Here is a 20,427-nt window from a genome sequence, read left to right as displayed (position 1 = left end):
ACAGTTAGTGCAAATGAGCAAAGAGACACCTCACAACATGTTACTGTGCCCTAAATATGCAAAAACTGTCACTGACAGGGATTTATTGGAGTTTAGCTGATATTTGAAGAACTTACTCTTATGCATATTGCTCTGGTAGTGGAACAAAATAAAACCGCTTCATCTTTATGTACTCCAAATCTTCATAGAATAGTACAAATGTAAATTTGTATTTTCCTCAGGATGTTACTGGAAACTGAAAGCTATCATACTTTGTTTACTATGCTACTTTGTCTAAAGGTGGATCTTACAAAGTTTACATGATTTGCACATCAAGTAGTAGCAACATAGAGGTGGCAAAGCCCAAATCAGTAATGTTCTTTTTGGGAAAAAGAGGAATGTAGCCAACTTTTAGTAATATGGGCAATGATTATGGGCAATATGTAAATTCAGAATCCCCTCATTTTTTAAGATTAAACATGAATTCCAATGTTTATTTTAATATGGTAACTGCTTTTAGCATTATTGCTTTATACTCTGATGCAATTTACAAATCATAGGATACAGGTAGCATGCCATGTGAGTACATGGTGTTATCATGGCTGCATCAGTACAGCATACCACCACACAAGAAGCCCTAGAGCCTTAAAATTATATTTAGGAGGAAAGTAGTTGCTATAATTCAAGAGAAATAAAAAGAAAGGGGGGTAACCCCACTTTTGGAGATACAAATTGTTATTTAATCAATGAACAATGATGTAGGGGAAAGACTAAGTAAACACAGGAGGATATTAAAGGGACAGTTTCCTAAATGATGGAGATTCAGTCTTATTGTCTCTGTTAAATCATCATGTCCTGGCTTCAAAACTGATTATGTAACAGCTAATGATTATTATAAAACTATGTAATTGATCCATGTACACCAATGTTTGTGTACTGTGTTTGGTAGTGTGGCAAGGTTTTTTTACAGTAAGGCAAGCCTAGGGTGTGGCATCCAGTTTCTTTCACTCGTTTTCCCTGTTGCATCAGAAGCATAAAACTCTCGTACCACGTTGTGCAGCTGTACCTGCTCAGCCTCCCACCGAACAGTCTATTTACTGACCTCCGTTACACATAGCAAAATATTGTAACAAACAATTGTATTGAACTTGAAGCAAATAAGGACAGTTTTAGATGCAACTGTTTTCTGCTTTAGGGATTCTAGGGGTTCTATTTAGTTAATCCCAGCTGAGAGAGAAAAGAGGAAGTTTCGTTGCCTAAAATCAAGGGGAAATGATGCTTTGACTTCTGTAGTAGAGGTGGAAATCATTGGAACAGAAATACTTTCTCAGTCCTGAGAAATGCAGGAGAGACATAACATGCTATTTCCTTTCCTAGCAAGTTGTTTTAATTTTCTCCCATCTTCCTTTTCTCCACTTTTTTTCTGTGCCCTCACAATCCATAGCACTTTCCCATCTTCAACTCATTCTCTCCAGCTATGCTGCTTCTTTACCTGAAAGACAGATGGGTCTGAGTGTCTCATGGAGCTGATGATGGGTTTTCATACTTCTGGTATCAGCTTTTCCCCATCAGTGATGAACAAATTAATGTCTCTTTCCTTCATCCATTCTTACCCTTTCTTCATAGTAATGTGAACCAGCACTGTCTCAAGTCAGGTGCAAACCTGACACACGTTCTTGGTCAGAGTTTAGATTAAGGCTCTCTACACAGTGATGCATACATACTTGTAGTAGTGGCATGGAGGTGCACATGGTATATAACTTTAAATTGACTTTAACTTTCAAGTATTTCTTATTTGTTAGCTAAGTTTTCTGCAAACTTCTCTGACACACAAGGAAGCCATTTTGTTTTAAACCCATCCTTATTTCCAGTTCTACCCCTGTATATATTTCACAGACCATTCACTGTACCTTCATATTATTAGCATGCAGTTAGAAGCAGCAATCTAGGTGGCTTCAGTCTTGCCTTGTTACTAAATATCTAGGTACCCAGCTAAATTGCTGAGCCTTCTCTACAGGTGTTTAACCCTAGAAACAGAAGCAAAATCTGAACTTCTTGTAATCTTCCCTGTCTCTTCACTGTAATTCACACACCTGCTCTATAGCTATATGATGTGTATTCAAAAGAGTGCAGGTGCTCAGTATGATTGAATTGAACCCTTCCATTTAGTCTGTTGCTTTTCTAATTCAGGAGTGATGCTCAATGGGTGTGATTGAAGAGATCTCTCTCTAATTATGGAGATTTCTCTGTGCAGTGTTGGAGGATTATTTTTTTAATATATTATTTACACTGTTCAGTCTGGCAGTAATATTTCTGTCTGCCAATGTCAATTACATTGCTCTTGACTGGTGCAGATCAGCAGTCTGTGATATCTCTGAAAAGCCAGTGTGTATCACATGTCACTAGCAGACATATTAATGTTTGAGTTGAGGAGTGCAAGTGATATAACAAGATTAGATGGCACTGATATAAAGGACTAACTCTAAGCCCATGTATAACCAAGAAACTGCTAGATGACAACTGTCAATTATTTACTGTCCCTGTCCAATGTAATATTAATAGCTGGGAGCCTGCACTTTTCCTTTCTCTCTCTGTCTCTCATTTTTGCTAGCTTAGTGTTCAATTCCTCGATTTTACAGAAGTAACATTCTTTTCAAGGCATTTTGCCCTGAGCTGTTATTAAGCAATTAGCAAAAAAAAATGAAAGCAAGGCTCAACTATATCCTCTGACATGTCAGAGGACCCCATTATCCAGAAAGGATTAATTCGTTTCAAAGGTATTTTCCCTTATCTTAGTTATTAACACATATACTTTAATATTTTTTTCTTCTCTAACACTAAACAATACAGTAGGAAACAATTCTGCCATGCAAGACACTAAGTGATATGGGTTTTTTTGCTTATCTTTGAGCAGAACAACTCCATATTTTTAAATAACTCAGTTAAAATTGAAAGAAAACATGAGATGTCTGAAACTAGTTATGTGGAGCTATCACGGCCCAGGTGTCTGCCATGAACTTAACTCCTCTCCCAATAAGATGCAAAAGGAAACTTCTGTTTTTCAAACTTTTTTCCTTTTTTTTTAAATAACAGGGGTTTGTATTCTGTTTTTACTTCATGTTTACAGGCAAGTTTTTATTGCTTTTTGCCCCATGGGTTCAATTACTTCTTGCAGGTGGGCAGGTAGAGCTAACCAGAATAAAGGATAATTTAGGTAAAGGGGTCTGAACAGAAAGGGGAGAAAAGAAGCTAAAGATGACATTAGCGATGTTATAGAAGAGTCACCTCAGCAGGAAAAATATAATGAACGTGTTATGTATCCCATAGTATGCTTATTTAAAGCTTAAATTCATGCAACTAAATTTAGCCTAACCAAAACATCCTCTACAGCTTAATTTCTTCTAAACATATTGTGCAGTGACTGGCTTAACACAGGTTTATTGAAAAAGAGCATTAATTTGCAAACATAACACAGATAATTATCTCGAACTAGACTTACCACTGCCCTCTTCCATTGTGCAAGACTAGACACTATTGTGCACTGAACATTATAAATACTGGATTATGATTGTGGTGCCTTTGTAAACTTCTACAGCAGTTCCCCTGGCAGATTAAATGTCACCAAATAGAAATTAAGTTCAAAAACGCAACTGTAAACTTTTAAGTTTAAATGTAGCAGCCAAGTTACTATTTTTAATAACAATTTTGACACATCAGGATTAACCCTGTATATTTTGTAATCATCTTTATCTGACCTCCAGACTTTCAACAGAGCCCACATCTGAGTGCACGTCTCCTGTTGGGAATGGTAGTCCTATGCACTAGGTGGTAATGATAGCTATAGCATAAAGGCAATAAAGTGGCTTTCTGAGTCTGCATTCCTCACAGTCATCTCACACACATATTAGTACCTTTTTGCCAATAAATATTTGTATATTCATTTTTTGAGATTATTTCTGAACATACACTAACACTTGTCAACAGACATAGTAAGCCTGTTGATTGTATACTCACTAATACAAGGGTTTGTACCTCTCCATAGATTAAACTATTTTTCTTACAATTGAGAGATTTTGTAGTTCTAAGAAATGATTTAGTACTTGAATTCTAAAGGATATAAAAAGACACAGAGGATACTCAAAGGACTTCAGCTGGATATACCTTATATTACTGTCTAGCCTTGTTTTATTTCAGAGGAAAGCTCATTTGCTTGTGTTTGTGAGGTACAGATAAGAAAGAGCAGAGATCTTCTGACACATATCAATAAAGCAGAAAAAAAGTTGCATAACAGCAACAGCAGTCTGCTGGGATAACAGATTGGTGCCCACTAGTAAAGGGGCAAGACTCATAATTCACAAGCAATGAAGCCGCAAGTGAATTATAAAGGTCTCATCCTTCTCCAATGGAGATAAATGAGTCCGTCTAGTACAACCAATCATATGATCTGTTTGGATAGGTCTTCTTTGTCCATAATCCTTTCTCATATAAAAATTTTTTGGGAACGTACCACAATAAATAGAGAATAAAAGTCATTCTGCTCATTTCTCTATTGCTAAGAATCCCTTGCTCTGGTGCTGAACTGTTGAAAATGTTGCCCATTTCTCTTTCCTATTTTCATCTAAATCTTCATTAAACTCATCAGATTTAGTAACAGGTGTATGTGACGGGACTATCTTTGGTCGGGTTTTTTCCCTTAACTTATCTATAAATTCACTTTTTTTGCTGTTGTGCTATTACTTATTTACTATTACTATACTTGCACCCTCTCAAAACATGCTCCTCAAATGGGATTGTTTCTCTGGTGGTCACATAAATTTTTTCATGCTCCCTGGAGAGAGGAGGGAAAAAGCCTGTCTTTAAAGAAGTGGACACTGTTGTCTTACCACTAGTGGTGTTTGTCGTGCAAGCAGGGAGTCTTGTTACTGGCACCTTGATTGTGACACGGCCTGGATCCCTTTTAGGTAAAGAAAGGTTATATAAACTGAGGCATTGGAGTTAAGTGGTAGAAGGGTGATCATAGAGAAAGACAGTGATATCAAAATGCTGATTCTAAGAAATAATTAAGATTACAGGCAATGCAAACAGTGATGGCAGCAACTGAGTTACCATGCTGATTTTTCAATGTAAGATCTTCTTTCATTTGCTTATCAATTTGACAGTTTTGCCAGCTGTGACTGGTATTTTTGATTCTGAGTGTCTTTCTAAATCAGATTTAAACAAAAAACACAAAATTTTGAAACTTTCAGCTAAAACGTTCCACTTATATCTGAGAATCATCTCAAGTTAAATTACAGTATATCATGCTTCTATATTTTTTGCAACCACTTTGGTGAGAACACTCTGTCTACACATGTAGTAAATGATTTTTTGTGGAGATGTTTTCTTTCAGGTATTTCCTTTTGTTGTTCTTATGGAAGGTTGCCTACATTTAGATAAGAGACACATTTTAGTTTCCATGTGCTTGACAGAGTTATGATAAAATTTGCCAGCTAAATTCTCTAGAGAGTGGCTACAGAATAAGCATAATTTTACTCTTCTGAGCTTTTCCATGATGGCTGGTGGTGGATGTACCAGTGATGGTCTCCACTGGGGACTTCAAGACTTGGTAAGATTTTCCAGTTCCTGCTCTGGGGTGCACTGTTGCCATGCACAAAAACTGTTTAGAGGGGATGTTTTCCTTGTACTTCCTTGCTTCCATACTGGTGTTCAATTAGTGTGAAAGAGAGAGAAGTATGTCTCTTCCATTACTTGAAAATAGTTTTGGGAACAGAGAAACAGTTGAAGCAAAAGAAGCAATGAATAGGGGCAGAGAGAGAGATATGGAAAAAAAGCAAACACAAATGAGCAAGAAGACTAAAACAGGGTAGTAATGGAGGAGGCAGGACCTGGAATTATATGAAATCAGGAAGAGATGGGAAGAATGGCAAGGAGGTTTATTATCGTACAAGGAGAGGGAAAGGACAGGAGGATGTATACACTATGAGCACTGCTTCAGTAAGTTAAAAGTATTTATTTCCTGAAGCCTAATGTCAAGCTGAGAGTTTGCATCTCTGTTGCAAGGCTATAATGAATTCAGGGGGAATTGAGTTCTTTGTCAAAAAGCTGTTTCCTCAACCATTTGTTATCATCCAAGTTGTAACCACGGGTAATGTCACTGACTAGGAACTGGTTGTCTGTGCTACTAGGCTTTTAGGAAGAAAAAACTAAGTAACAAGTTTGAATTAAACCACTTCAGTTGTAGACTCAGGTTTCTTTCCAAAAGGACTGTTTTTTCCTGTGAAGGATTATTTACTTAATTCTCTTTATATCAGAATTTTTAAGAAATGAGTTAATAGGAATCATTACAAGCTGTATATAGTCTTAAACTTCATGTTTACATACTGAAATGGCCTAGCTTCCTGTGAGTGGCAACGTGTGCTGTCGCCCTGCTTATTTGTTTATCTTGGGGCTGAGGGCTTATTTATATTATATTACACTAGACTAACGCTTTCCTTAACATTGCTGTTAAAAACTGAACTAAACATTGCTATTTGTATAGAATATGTATTTTAAAATGAGAATTACTGCTCAGACTGAGTGTAAATATTTATTGAATCACACACCATTTAAATATGTTTCATTGTACTTGGAATGATTTCTGAAAGCCTCAAAAGCAACAAAAATCTTATGTTGTAAACGTATCTTCCAAACTAACTCCCCTGGGCTTTTTTGTAGGTTTCAGAGAGAAGACAGGACATAATGCAATGAAATTGAGGCACATAACTAAAAAGGTATTGGTGTTTCTGAGGTACCAACTGAAAGTATGTTGGGTTTTCTACTGGTAAGTGAAGTTGACAGAACCTGCCTTTTATATTCATGGGAGGCAGGCTCTGGCATTTCTGCAGATACTTACATTTCAAATATCTGTAGCCTGCAATTCCCTTCTTTTTTTCCTTCTTCACATAGACCCAGTATATACATTGGAAATTTCCAAATAAGCACACTGACATTCTGGACTAAGACTATGACAAAGCATTTCATTTTTGAGATGTTCTTAATGACACAGGAAAACATTCTGGAATCTTTATGTCCTTACAAAGCTGCTGTGGGTTAATAAAAAAGTACCATCAGCGAGCAGGAGATGTTACCCTGGCCATGTTCAAGTGGGAGTAGCTCAGGAGAACCATAGGAAAACAGCCTGTAAAGAGGAAGGAAACATTAGAATTGCTTGAGCATAGGAAGAGGAAAGGCATAATTGATTGATAAATCAGGACATTTGGATTACCAACACTGAAGCACAAGAATGAAGTCAGGGAAAAAAAGGAAATTTAAATGTAAGAATTATTTAACATATGCTTAGCTTTGTGAAACTGTTTGCTGCCTTTGGCATTTAGAACAAAGGTCTAGACAGTTTAGACACAGAAATTACTTACAGGCACATCCAAGCATACAATCTGGCAATGACAATTAAAGAAACCCAAAAGAAACATATTTACACTATTTGGAGAATGTGTAGCTTCTAAATAAATTGTAATTTTATCTCTTTAGATGTTAATAGGTTTCATAGGCAATGGAGTTTTCTAATTGTCAGAGTAGGATTTTTGAAAGACCTTATACTGGGGAAAAAAACATATTGACAGCACATTAACCTTGACTGAGTTTGAAAACGGGTGAGAACTGAATAAACTTATGGTCATGAAACTTTTTTAGCTGAATGACACAGCAGACTGTCTAATTCAATCTCAGTGTGTGTAAGAATGAAACTCGAAATGCAGAAGGTACCTAGAGAATACAAACCCACAATATTCTTGCTATTTGTTATTAGGATGTATTTACTTAAAAAAAAATCCAGATTGTTAATATACTCTGTGGGTTTTGTTGCACAGGAAAAAGATTTTTCCAGTTTTATTTAATTGCTTCTTATTTTTGTTACTGACTGTTAATTCTCTAATAACTATGTTTATACAGTGAAGAGGAGTATACCTGGAACTGTGAATTGTATATAAGGCTGTTTGACTTTAAAAAAAAATATGAATTGAATGAAATGCAAGGTGTGTGGGAACAAAAGCTTTTCAATTCTGTGATTCTACTGAAAATAGTTATGATTTAAGTAATTTAGGGATCTGTTTTCTTATCTTGCCATCCTGGGACTTATTCTACCCCTAACATTACCATTTTGTCAGATCAAGACAGATGGTTTGAGGACCTGTGTGTTTAAAACAACAGTATAAACACAAATGGCCTCCTTACTAAATAAGAGTCCTTAGCTCTTCAGAGTTTATCCTTTCATAAGTTTCTGGATACCCAACAGTTAAATAAAAATGGTGATAGTTCCTCTGCAGTTGATCAGTTCATCACTGAATTTAACAGGAATTATATGGCTGAAACGTATCAGAGTGCTAAGAACCTGATGCTTCCAAATTACTTTTCTTGCATCATGCCAGCTTGATGTGGTCAGTGCTGTTGGACTGGCATCACACACCTTTTTCATTTCACTGAAGATACTACTGAGCTGAAAGAAGAAAAACATCTCTCCTTATTTACTTTGTTTTGTGAATAATATGCCAGCTTCCTATTTGTTACATTATCTTGTCCTCCATCATGAGAGAGTCTTGCTTGGAAGGAGACTGTCATTTTACCATGTTGGTACCCAGTATCTATCTACCTATTGGCCTGTCAGATCAAGTCAGGCAATTATTTCAAAATGTTCAGCTGAATAAAATAATTGCCACAGAGTAACTCCAGTTTTGTTATGTAACAACCCGAGAGGTTACTGGCTTATTTCCTTGATTTCTGCCTAAGCTGTGTGTTTATTTTAGCTTTAGAATTTGGGACTTGGAACAGATGCCATAGGAAATCCAGGAGCCACTGAAGTCACTCCAAAGGACAGCAGTGGGGGAAAGGAGCACAGCCTTTGTATTTAGTTGCTCATTGGAGTGGCTGTCAAGTTAGACTGCTCTATTAATTGCTTTGGATAGAAAATCAGTAGTTTTCCTGAAAATGAATTAATTCAAAGTTTAAAGAAATTGTGGGCTAAGTATTTAAACATAGCAAAAATGAACCAGGTGTTCAAGAGCAATTGCCATAACATAAACACTTCAAAAATAATTAAACGCAAGGCAATCTTAACAAGGATAGTAAATCTTTATCGTTTTTATGAAGAACTAAAGATCATTTCCTAGCTGTCTTCTTGTGACAAGATACGTTCTTGCCACAGACTGTATTAGTCTACTTGATTTTTGTCTGCCAAAAGACATTTTTTCAGAGAGAAAAAGGTTTTTGAATGTCTGATCTGGCTTTAGTCTTTACCTTGTGAGCTGACTATCTCCTGGTATACAGCCTCAAAAGCCTCTGCACCCAAGAGGAACCCCAGCTCTACATTTATGCCAGGAATTCAGGCTTAAAAATACATTTTACTGGTAACTGCCTAGTTGTAACCATAAACAGAGAAAGTAAATTCTACAGATTTTTGGGCACACCTTATTTGTACCACTTTGTCAGTTGGTGTATGAACTACAGAACAATTTTTACAAACTTCTGTTCAGAAGTTATAAATCTCATTTCCTATATTCTGTTCAATGATAGCTGACATTGCAAGGAATGATTATATGCAGCAGCCAGCTTAACAAGCAATAATCTTTCAAACTCTCGTTTTATAAAGCGGAAAATCTAGAATGGATTAATGTGGCTCAGTGTTATTTCCTCCTTTTTTAGTTTTGGGATAATACTTTAATTTTTTAGTCAAGGGAATCTTGGTCTGCTGTGGTAAAATTCTTTTTCTGACTTTGCCTCACAGGGTGGATTTCCTTAGAGACAAGACATTTCTCTTGTGTTGCCAATTAAATTAAATCCTTAAGACTCTAATTTCATACAGAAGCACAATACTTCACCTTTTAGTTGTTGTTTCCACCCTGTATATGTTTGGTCAGCACCACTGTGAAAAGAGAATTATTTCTGAAATGCATCAAAAACAGAGCAAAGCAAAATCTGAAATACATGAATACTCATCAGTTGTCCCCACTTTAATTTGATATTTAAGGAGTTTGACAAAAGTGTGACATAAGGATACTATGCCACTCATGAAATTCAGTCCTTTTCCCTGTACTCCCAAACATTACTTGAAAAATGGGTAGATAAGTACTGAGTTCTCCCTCATTCACATTTATCGTTTTGCTCTGGTGAACAGGATCACTCCTTGGTGTGCCTTTTTCTTTCTACTGATTACAAAAATGCTTTAATTAAATAGTTAAAATTAAGAAATTCAAACTGTTAAAGTTTTCTCAATGCCAACAACTCAAGCAAATATCCAGTCTGCTCTTTTCTTTTCTGGATAGATATTTTAATGTGGCCCTTACAACTATGCAACTGTTCATGAAAGAGGAGTCAAATAGATATAAGATGTCCAGCTGTTCTTGTCCCTGTGAAGGCTTGGTGATGAACTGCTATTTGTTTACCTTCAAAAGCCTCCTATATAACCTTCACTTATGTTAGGGATATTTTCATTTTAACATTTATTTTTGGCACAAATCAGTATATGAGAAATGGTGGGGAATGGAAGTTCCAAATCTTTTTGACCTTCCGTAAGACTTTTCTTGAATTTTCATTGAAGGCTTGGGTCACTTGTTGCCTTATTCCAGCACTCTTTTTCAATTATGTTAATGATTTTGTGCTGTTGTGGTCTTGTGTGTTGCTCAAACAAAACTGCTGAAAGTCTATTTCTAAATGTAAGTTAGCTACATAATTCCCAGGAGAAAATTTAAGACTACCAGCTTTAATGCTGTCCTTTCCAAAGAGTGTATAAAAAGACTCAAAAATGGCTGAAATGCTTAAAGAAAATTCTCATGTAACTGAGCTGTGTGTGTTACTGCATGTCATGCTTCTGCTCAGACACCACAGTGACAGGTGCCCTAAAATCGAAATAGATAGTTGTCATTCAGGTATGACAGAATGTGCATGTAATAAATTATCATGGCCTTGGCCAGCAGCAGCAGTGAAGAGGTGTCGCTGTTAAGGTGAATGGTACTAATAAACATGTGGTGGGTGTGACCTGTAACAGAAGGACTTGTGTCCTAAACCCACACTTCTTAAGATCTTTTAACACATGATATGAGGGTTACTATACTTGCCATTTCCAAACTCATGCATTGTAGATTATAATTTTACTATTTGGGAACAGAAAACTGCCTCTTATAATTTGCTGATATTTCACTGTGTAGTTATATTTATCAGGTTATATTTTGTAACTTATGTATGCACAAAATATATAACAATATTTTTATGAAGTTGTATTTCCATAATAGCACCTTTCATTCTAGGAATTATTTATCTCAAATAAACTTGAATTATACACTTTAGTGTTTACCTACCTTTTGTGAATTTTCTGCAAGGAGCCATATTTATATTTCTGATTTGTGTTGCTAGACAAGGAAAATATTCTTGGTTGTGGAAATGGCATATTTGGCTTCCTCTTCTTTTTTTCCATCTCTGTTACTTCTGGAGTTCAAGATCAGGTGAAAAGGGGATTTGAGAGTATTCTAGGCTAAATATTCTAGACTATCTGCAAGGGTAAACATCACAGGTTTTCAAATTTCTGTTTACATTTTTTTGAATGAAGATTCTCTAACAGGGTACTGCACACCCATTCTGTCTTTGACTTTATTTGTCTTCTTTAATATTTACATATTATTTTTATTGATCTTTTTAATACAAGCATATAAAATCCAAAGTAGCAAAGGAAAATGAAAGTGTGTTCATAATTAAATAGGTATGAACCTAACCAAGCAATTTTATAAGAATAGAAACAAACTTAGCTTCTGTTTTCTGAGGTTACAGATGTAAGGGATCGTACATGAGTAAGTGGGTATATGTTATGGAGAGGTAAACACTTAAAAGATGGAACAAGTGATCTATCAGGCAATGAAAGTTAGGGTACAGAAAGTATCTGTGTTCGTTTCCTGTTACAGTCCACCAAGCTTTGCAATTCTATGTATAACCTAGGAACACTTAAACTCCTTTCCAAATACAGATTTACATAACTTTACACATGATCTGTAAGCTTCGCCACATTTCTCTGAAACTTTTCTGTGTCCACCTAAATAGCAAAGTCCTAGCGACATTTTGAGCATGAAAAGGCAAATACTCATAAAGGTGTACTGCTGCATATGTGCATGCATAGGCATGCCTGTATTTTCGTATAAGTGTGTCTCTCTGTGTGCATGTGTTTTTTCTCTTTCTTTTGCTCCCCCTATAAAGTAGCTATTCCACCAATAAAAGAGGAGATCCTTGGTTTATTGTAACAAGTATAAATATAATCTTGAGAAAACAGAAACGTTATTCTGCTCTTTTGTGGCTTCAAGTGAGCAAATAGTATGTTATTTGTGCCGACTGCATTGAATGAAAAAGCTTCCAGAGCTGATTGTCTTCAAAACTTTAGGTTTTCAGTGAGTTGTGATGCATAGGCCTAGCTTGAATAACAACATAACGTAAATGCCAAAACATAGATACCATATATTTATTATATAAATATATTGATACGATAGATATCATATGTTGGTAAAGTAAAATAAATTTTGTTCCTGCTTTCAGATTGGGAAATTTTATTTCCTTGGTAAGCTACTATGTGCTGTTCCCAACTGTTGTATTTCCAGTGCAAAAATCAATATGTACCAGTATGAATAAAATTGAAATATTTACATGTATTTTTATCACACTTCTGTTTCCTAGTTCTGTGTATATAATACAGACCTCCACCTAATACCTTTTTTTCTTATAGATGATTAAAGAGGGACTGAGCAGTATTGGCAGTTTCAGAGGAGTCTGCCACTACCAAATTATAAATGGATTTAATTATTGTATCACAAAAAGCTAGGAGAGCAAAATAAATACACTTACTGCAGACAGAATCTCTGCATCTCTAATTGCTAGAGCACTGTAAGAGCTTTCAAATAATAAGACCTTAAATAATAAATTTATATGGGAGAGAATAATGACACCCAGGTGTGAAACCTTAACCTGAGAGAAGTGCTGCATACTCAATGACATAATTGCCTCTATTACCATATTGTAGTCTAGCATGGGGTTTTGAGTCATGGAAACTGGATTGAAATGAAAGACAAAACATGTTCAAATCACAGATGAGATTTAAAGCAGAAATATATAATAAAGTCCAGGTAACTAAATTGCTACTTGAGTTTTGAAAGCAGGCTTAGATATTATGTGAAAAATTATATTTAAATACTATTCACAGTCTGACTTGCTACCACAAAAGCAAGGGTTAAGAAAATTCACACTGGGAACAAAAAGAGCCTTTGTTAAAAGGCTCTCAAAAATGCAGTAGATTTTTCTTATTTCCCTGTGAAAATCCTTCTTGTTCCTGGGTATTTTTTCCCATTAAATAGATGAGAATGTGGAAGGTTGCTTTAGTAAAGGACTTTCTTTCCTGACATCCTTGCTGTTCAAAGCCTAATTCTGTTCAATACTCTTACAAATACGAACCTGAGTACTGCACTTTAATGTATATTTTATATTTGCGTTGCGTTCTGTGTAACAGAACACGGGAAGGAGCTATTTTCATTTAGTAGATTTCATCACATCTCAGCACTGTTGCAGATGTTACCTTGCCACTTGTCATTCTGAAATATTTTGTGCCCCTACAGAGCAGAACAACAAAACTATTGACATGAGTGATACCAGTGCTTTTTTTTAATGCCTTCTTCAGGAAGGACCACAACCAGTAGAAGCAGGAACAGGGAAGGAAGTAATATCACCATATACCCACACTGTTGTTGAGGCAATTTCTATCCAAATAAAGTATAATAGTAGTAAGCAGATACGATTCTGACTTTTCTGTGGACCCGATCAGCACCAGATGTTTCTGGTGTCAGCCTCTAAAAGAAGTGCATGCAAATTTTGGTCAATGAGAAGTTGACTTTTACACTGCAGCAGCACTTCAGTCTGAGAATTATGATACTTTTCACATTCTGCTTGAGGGTTAAAACTACAGAAATAATGCAAATTTCCCCACTCCTGAAGATACTTTTTTCAGGCTGCTAAAAATGCCTGTTGATGACTACTGAAAACCTGATGGTTACCATCAGCATTGTATCTCTATTGCAGAAGCTCGTAATGGTGTTAGATACAGCTTAAGTACAGAACTAGCACATGACCCTTGTCTTCACAACTGTTAATATAAAGATAAATTAAGAGACAATGGAGAGAACTTCTTGGTCAGTTCTATCTAATGCAACAGACACTTATCTAAATTGACATGACACTGTACATGTCTCCCCCATTCCCAAAATGGATACTCAAAGAGTTTCAGGAGTTAAAATCTCAATGCTTGGAGCAAAAGATGTGTCATGCCTATATCAATGGGACTCCTCTCACTGAAGTAAGAGGTCTAATGTAGAGGAATTACAGAGGAATGAAGGTAGGTTAATTAACATTGATAGTATACAGCTGTGGGCTTGCTTGGAGCTGTGGGTTGGCTGATGTGGATAAGGTGCAGCTGTGGCTGGTTCCTGTGAGGTAGTTAAATAGCGATAAGGGACGTAGAAGAGAAAGACCATATGAAGAGAGACCCAGAAGAAGCAGAGGGAGGAGAGAGAGCACCCTGGATGTAGGAGTGATAAGGAGAGGCCCCAGCAGGAGAAGAAGGGGGCCTGGGTGAGGAGAGGCTGGCTGGAAGAGGAGCTAGGAGAAGGAAGACTCCAGATGCAGCAGAGGCAAGAAGCAGGGTGGACTGGCCTGAAGAGGGTGAAGAAACAACATGGACAGTAGATGAACTTTTGAAACCTTGTGGGGGATTGGTGGCTGTGCTGGGGCAAGACGCAGGAGCTACTTATTGAAGTTAACCTGGTATGGGATGATAAAAGTCTTGTTGCAGCTGGCTAGTTTTGATAGTGCTGTGACAGTCTAAGATGCTTCTTTTTGTCCCTATTAGTAAAGGACCACTTCTGACTGCAGATTCTGCTATTGCTTCTCTTTGGGAAGAGTTAAGTGTTTTAAGACACAGTTCTTCTACAGGAGGAGACAGAGTTTAAGAACATCCCTGCACACCACTGACTGAAGGTTATGACTTGGAGCTTATCTGAAAAGGAAGACATTACTGAGTGAATCTAGTTGTTCACTGGACTCTGAAGGAAGTAGCAGCTATATCCTATGAGTATCGTGCTCTTGCAACTTCTCTGGTTTCTCCTCATCCTTGGTAGCATGGCTTTGAATACCCACTGGTTATTCAAAATTTTGTTATTTTAATATATTGCTGTCATGCCAGGGGTTCCTGCAGATAATGGTGCTGGGGAAGAGATTATGTTAATCTTGTAAAATCAGAGAGCATGAAGGAACACACAACCCCAAATACTACTTCTCTACATGTGGTATGCCCATGTGCTCCATGCAGACCCTTTTGCATGTTAGGTAAGGACTGCTTCTAAAAGATAGGTAGAGCACATACAAAGGTGCCATTATGTCCCTTTTTCAAAGTGTTCACCTGGACTTTACTCCCTGCTCATTGCATAGGAAGTCATGAGCCACAGGTAACAAACTTAAATGCACAGCAATATAGTAATTTGAGATTCACATTTAAAAACTAAGTAAAATGGACTTCCATTAAGAGATACTCCACACAAATACCAGTTGTATGTATAACTGTAGTGGTTTAACCCCTGCTGGCAACCAAGTCCCACACAGATGCTTGCTCGCTCCTGGCCACCCAGAGGGATAGGGAGGAGAATTGGAAAGGAATGTAGAAGTCAAGGGTTGAGATAAGGACAATTAAATAGTTTAAGCAGAATAAAAAGGAAAGAACAATCATGATAATAACAATAATAATAAACAGTTATAATGGAAAGATGAGGGAACGGATAAAATCCAGAGGAAAAGGGAGAAAAGGAAGCACATGATGAACAGTACGACTGTTCACCACCCACTGACTGATTCCCAGCCAGTCCCTAAGCGATGATCGCCAGTCCACAGCCAATTCCCCAAGTTTATATACCAAGCATGATGTCCCATGGTATAGAATACCTCTTCGGCTGGTTCAGGTCAGCTGTCCTGGCTGTGTCCCCTCCCAATGTCCCGTGCCCCTCCAGCCATCTTGCTGGCAGGGCCCAAGAAACTGAGAATTCCCTGACTTAGTATAAACATTACCCAGCAACAACTAAAACCATCCGTGTTTTATCACACCAGAGCCAAAACACAGCACTGTACTAGCTACTAAGAAGAAAGTTAACTCCATCCCAGCCGAAACCAGGACAATAATGGATTCATATAAACAGTAATTTAACAGGATGGTACATTTCTTTACTACAGAAATACTAGGAACTAGGAAATGTTTAAGAAACATTTCTTAAAAATCAAGGAACTGTTCTCTTTATGTGGCTCTTGTTAAAGCCGACCATCTAAGTTGCACAAGACAATTATATACTGGGTACATTTACATAAATATAGATAAAAGTTATATACTTGTACACACAAAATTTTAATTGTTAAATTATTTAAAGCTATAACAATTTGAAGCTAATTATTTACAGGACAACTGAACAGTTGAACATTAGCGCTGTCTCTGAAACTCCGTAACTTCTATGAGATAACAATTTAGAATTTTCAGTTTTAAAAGATCCTTTCGTTTCCCTTGTGGCCACACAAATAAGGTTTTGCTTCACCTGTGGAGAAGCTCACTATTTTGCTGTAGTCTAATGCTTGCACACAAATGAAAGCATTGTAGTTCCTTCTTTAAGCGTTCCTAGGAAAACTGGAGAGAAAGGTAAGCAATACTTCTTGGCTTCTGACTGGTGCTTGGTATGTGATATAACCTCTCTGTGCCTTGAGTCTTCTTTCTGTAGAGTGGCAGCAATAAAATCCATTTATGTAAAGAATTCTGAGGCCTGCAGCTGAAAAGCACTTCATAAGTGTCTCCTAGATTAATACTATTATCATATATAGTTAAGCCCCACTGAGTTAGTCATCCTTTATCTTCCATGGTTCAACTTTCTTAATCTGTTCAGCTGAGTCCTGAATATAAAATTCCACGTTTGCTCTGAAGGATTTTTTTCTGATATCCTGTCATTTATGTGTCTGTCTTCTTTTCTACTCCCTACTAGACTATCAAAGGTTATTTGCTCTATTATTTGAGTATCACTCCACTTCACCCCTTAATTGGTCCATTGCTTTTTCTCATTTTCATCTTTTTCTTCTGGTTTCCTTTTTCAGATTCTTGTTATCCTCCTCCTTTTGTTCCCATGGATGAATATGAAGCACAGACCAAGAAAGGACCCTTAGAGTACAAGAGTGTTTTATTGTTCATTGTATTATGGTGCTGAGTTCTCAGCATTAGTTAAGTATGTCTTCGCATTTCAATTTGTAAACTCCAGTTCAAGGAGTTGATGAATAGCTTGTCTTTTTCAATGCAGGTAGGATAAGTGATGCAGTTAAAGGATTTCATTATTTAAGATAAACTTCTGGGTTTGGGCTAGATTTTCAATATAAGAAAAGATTAATTATAAAAGGTGGGTGTTGTGAGAACATATGGAAGCACATTCCACTCTTGGTTACCCTTTTAATGGGACAGTGGGAGTTCTGTGTATTCAAGAGAGGAATGTAGCCTTCAGGGTCTGATTTTTCCAAATACTAGAAGCTCAGGGCCATGTGCGAAAAATGCATGCATAATTACACACTTAATCTGAATGTACATTTACTGTGATTGCAAATGCAAATCAGGTTGTGTGCATGAAAATGGTCAGTTGAGTTTCAATACCTGAGCATCACATGAAGTCACAGTAATTGTGCATGCAGATTAAGCATGTAATTGGGCATATATTTTTGCATGTGACCTTGTGCTTCAATGCTTTGAAAATGTGACCCTTTGAGCTTGTTGTTAATGGGTGTCTCTTGTTTTTTTCTTTTTAAAATGGCATTGCCAAATTTAGTGTATAATACATTGTGTTGATCTTGCATTCATTATTCTATAATTTGGACTTCGTCAGAGATGCTTCCCAATGTCTTTGTTGGGAGGAATCGCCTTTTATATCTGGGACACATTTCTAAGCAGAGTACCTAGAGGGGAGGCGGAAACCAAACCAGTACTACTGCAGTCTTTCCCATCAATGTCAATATTTTTAGTTTGCTGTTCTTCTATAGCTTTATAGCATTATAATACTGAAAAGTTTAAAAATAACTCTGTGTGTGTGTATATATATATATAAAAGTAGAAGACCCAAACCCAAATCCTGTTTTATGTACAGGATAATAGAAAATGTCCCCTATTTCATGTGACAGCAACCTGATCTGGAACAAAGGGCTGGAAGTCTGTGCAGCTAAACCAAATGTGTTTATGGCTAAGGAAACAAACAACAGCCAAACAGAATGAAAAAGAAATATATATAAATAATGCTCTGATTTCTGCTTTCAAGTGTGGTTTTTTTTTTTTTTTTTCAGAAATAAACAAGGAAGCAACAATATAATTTCTTCTCACTAGTCTGTTTCTTCTCTCTGTTCTGACTATTAATAACCCCAATCTACAGAAACAATTGAATTCAACGTGGGTTGGCTGATTCTTACCCATTTTTCAAAAGTCTTCAGTCTGAACAGTTAAGGGTATAAGAAAAGAACCAGAGTAAATCTGATTCCAAAATAGAATTTATAGAAAGTTTTTTCTTCCCTGCCCTGCCCTTCCCTGGCCTGCCCTGCTCTGCCCTTCTGTGGCCTGGCCTGGCCTTTTTTAAGAATATGGCTTTCCAAGGAGACTGAAGAAAGAAAGAACATTCTTAAAATGAAGATCTAAGCAAGAACCAGGTCAGTGTGACTTGGAACAAATAATCAAACTGTTCATATATATATGAAAAATAATCCAGAGGTGACTAACACACCCAAACACTTGACACATTAATCAGGTACAAACTTAGGCAAATAATGCCTGCCAGATGGTAACAGGACTAATAAACAGGAAAGGTAATATCAATTGGATATTAAGCTGTCCAATAATAAAGGCAACAATAATTCAATGCAAAATCATGTGACCAACTGATAAGCTGAATTGGGAAGTACTGTTCTGATGATACATCAGCAAAATGGTGCAAAGGTGGGAAGTAACCGTTACTCAGAGAGAATATACCATTGCTCAGTTAAAATGGGATTTTTCTGAATGTGACGACGTAGAAAGTGATGTGGATGTAGCTGAACATATTTAAAGGACTAGATCTTTCCAGTCCTGTATTTTACAGTTACCCAAAAATAATAAAGTCAAATGAAGATGTTTTACTTCATTAGAATCAAATACAAAACTTGAAATTATTCATTCTGACATATCCCCATATAAAACTTAATTGAAATGGGCACGTTCCACTGGAAAAAAAAAATAAAATAAAAAATCAATGCAATGAAGCTTCATCTTCTGAATTAAAACTGTTCCATCAAAGATGTTTTGACTGGCTCTAACTTTCATCAGATAAGTCATAAACCATGACCATTTGCAAGGCTTATAAAAATTTTGCTGATAGCCTCTTGAAGTGGCTGTAGAGGTTAATTAGTCTCTCAGGCTAGTGACTACCCTTACAGCTTGGTCTTCAAGGGCATGAGCACAAATACAGCACTGTAGAATAGAAAGCAGGATATGGCCCATTATGTGCCCAGACACAGGTATTTTGTTTTTCAGAGGCTGCTAATCTGTCATCTTTTGCTAGTATCAACTACTTGTGTCATGCACAAAAAAGAAAAATTTCTATAGCTTAGAAAAAGCATGAGTGGGAAAAACTGAACTTTGGATCTTCCAGTTACAACAGGAGGACTTCTTAAAATAATTGCTTTTTGAGGAGCTCTGGGGAAAGGAAGTGCAGTGGTATTTTGCCCTGAAGTGATGCTACTTCAAGGCTTTTGATGAGAGTAATCATTGTAGAATGTGTATATTCTGCTTTGTTGTCTGTCAGTCTGTGTTTGTTGAATGAACTTTGGAGAGCTTTGAAAATACTGTCCTAACAGTTTATGAATGATACTAATCAAAGTACTCATCTACTGTTAAAGGGAAGTTATTTTCTATTACTTCTGAGGGGCATTCACCTCTTAATAGGAGGCCTTTTCTGTATCCACTGCATTGGGTGCCAAGGAAACCCACTCTGTGAGGGGATTTAGGCCTTCGGCACAAATTTGATCCCAGACACGGGACACAATGAAGTAGGCTCTGTTCTCTCCTCAACAGTGCAGAGGAGGGCTCTTCTCCACTGCAAGGATTCTGGATCTCTGCTTGGCTCATATATACGTGTATGTATGTGTATATACATATGTTTGTATATCTGTACATACACACACATAAATCCACTGTGACTTGTGACAGGAGTACCAGTTGTTTCACTGTATGTTTGGAATTACGAGGTGTAAGTGGTAAAGTATCAGGAAATACTGATAAACAATTGAAAGTTTCTTTGTATAAGAAGATTTTGTGTAGTTATTGAAAACTTATCAAAGAATAACAAGACC

Source organism: Falco punctatus, assembly GCF_963210335.1.
Source record: "Falco punctatus genome assembly, chromosome: Z".
Taxonomy (NCBI): domain Eukaryota; kingdom Metazoa; phylum Chordata; class Aves; order Falconiformes; family Falconidae; genus Falco; species Falco punctatus.
Note: the sequence above shows the minus strand (reverse complement) of the source record.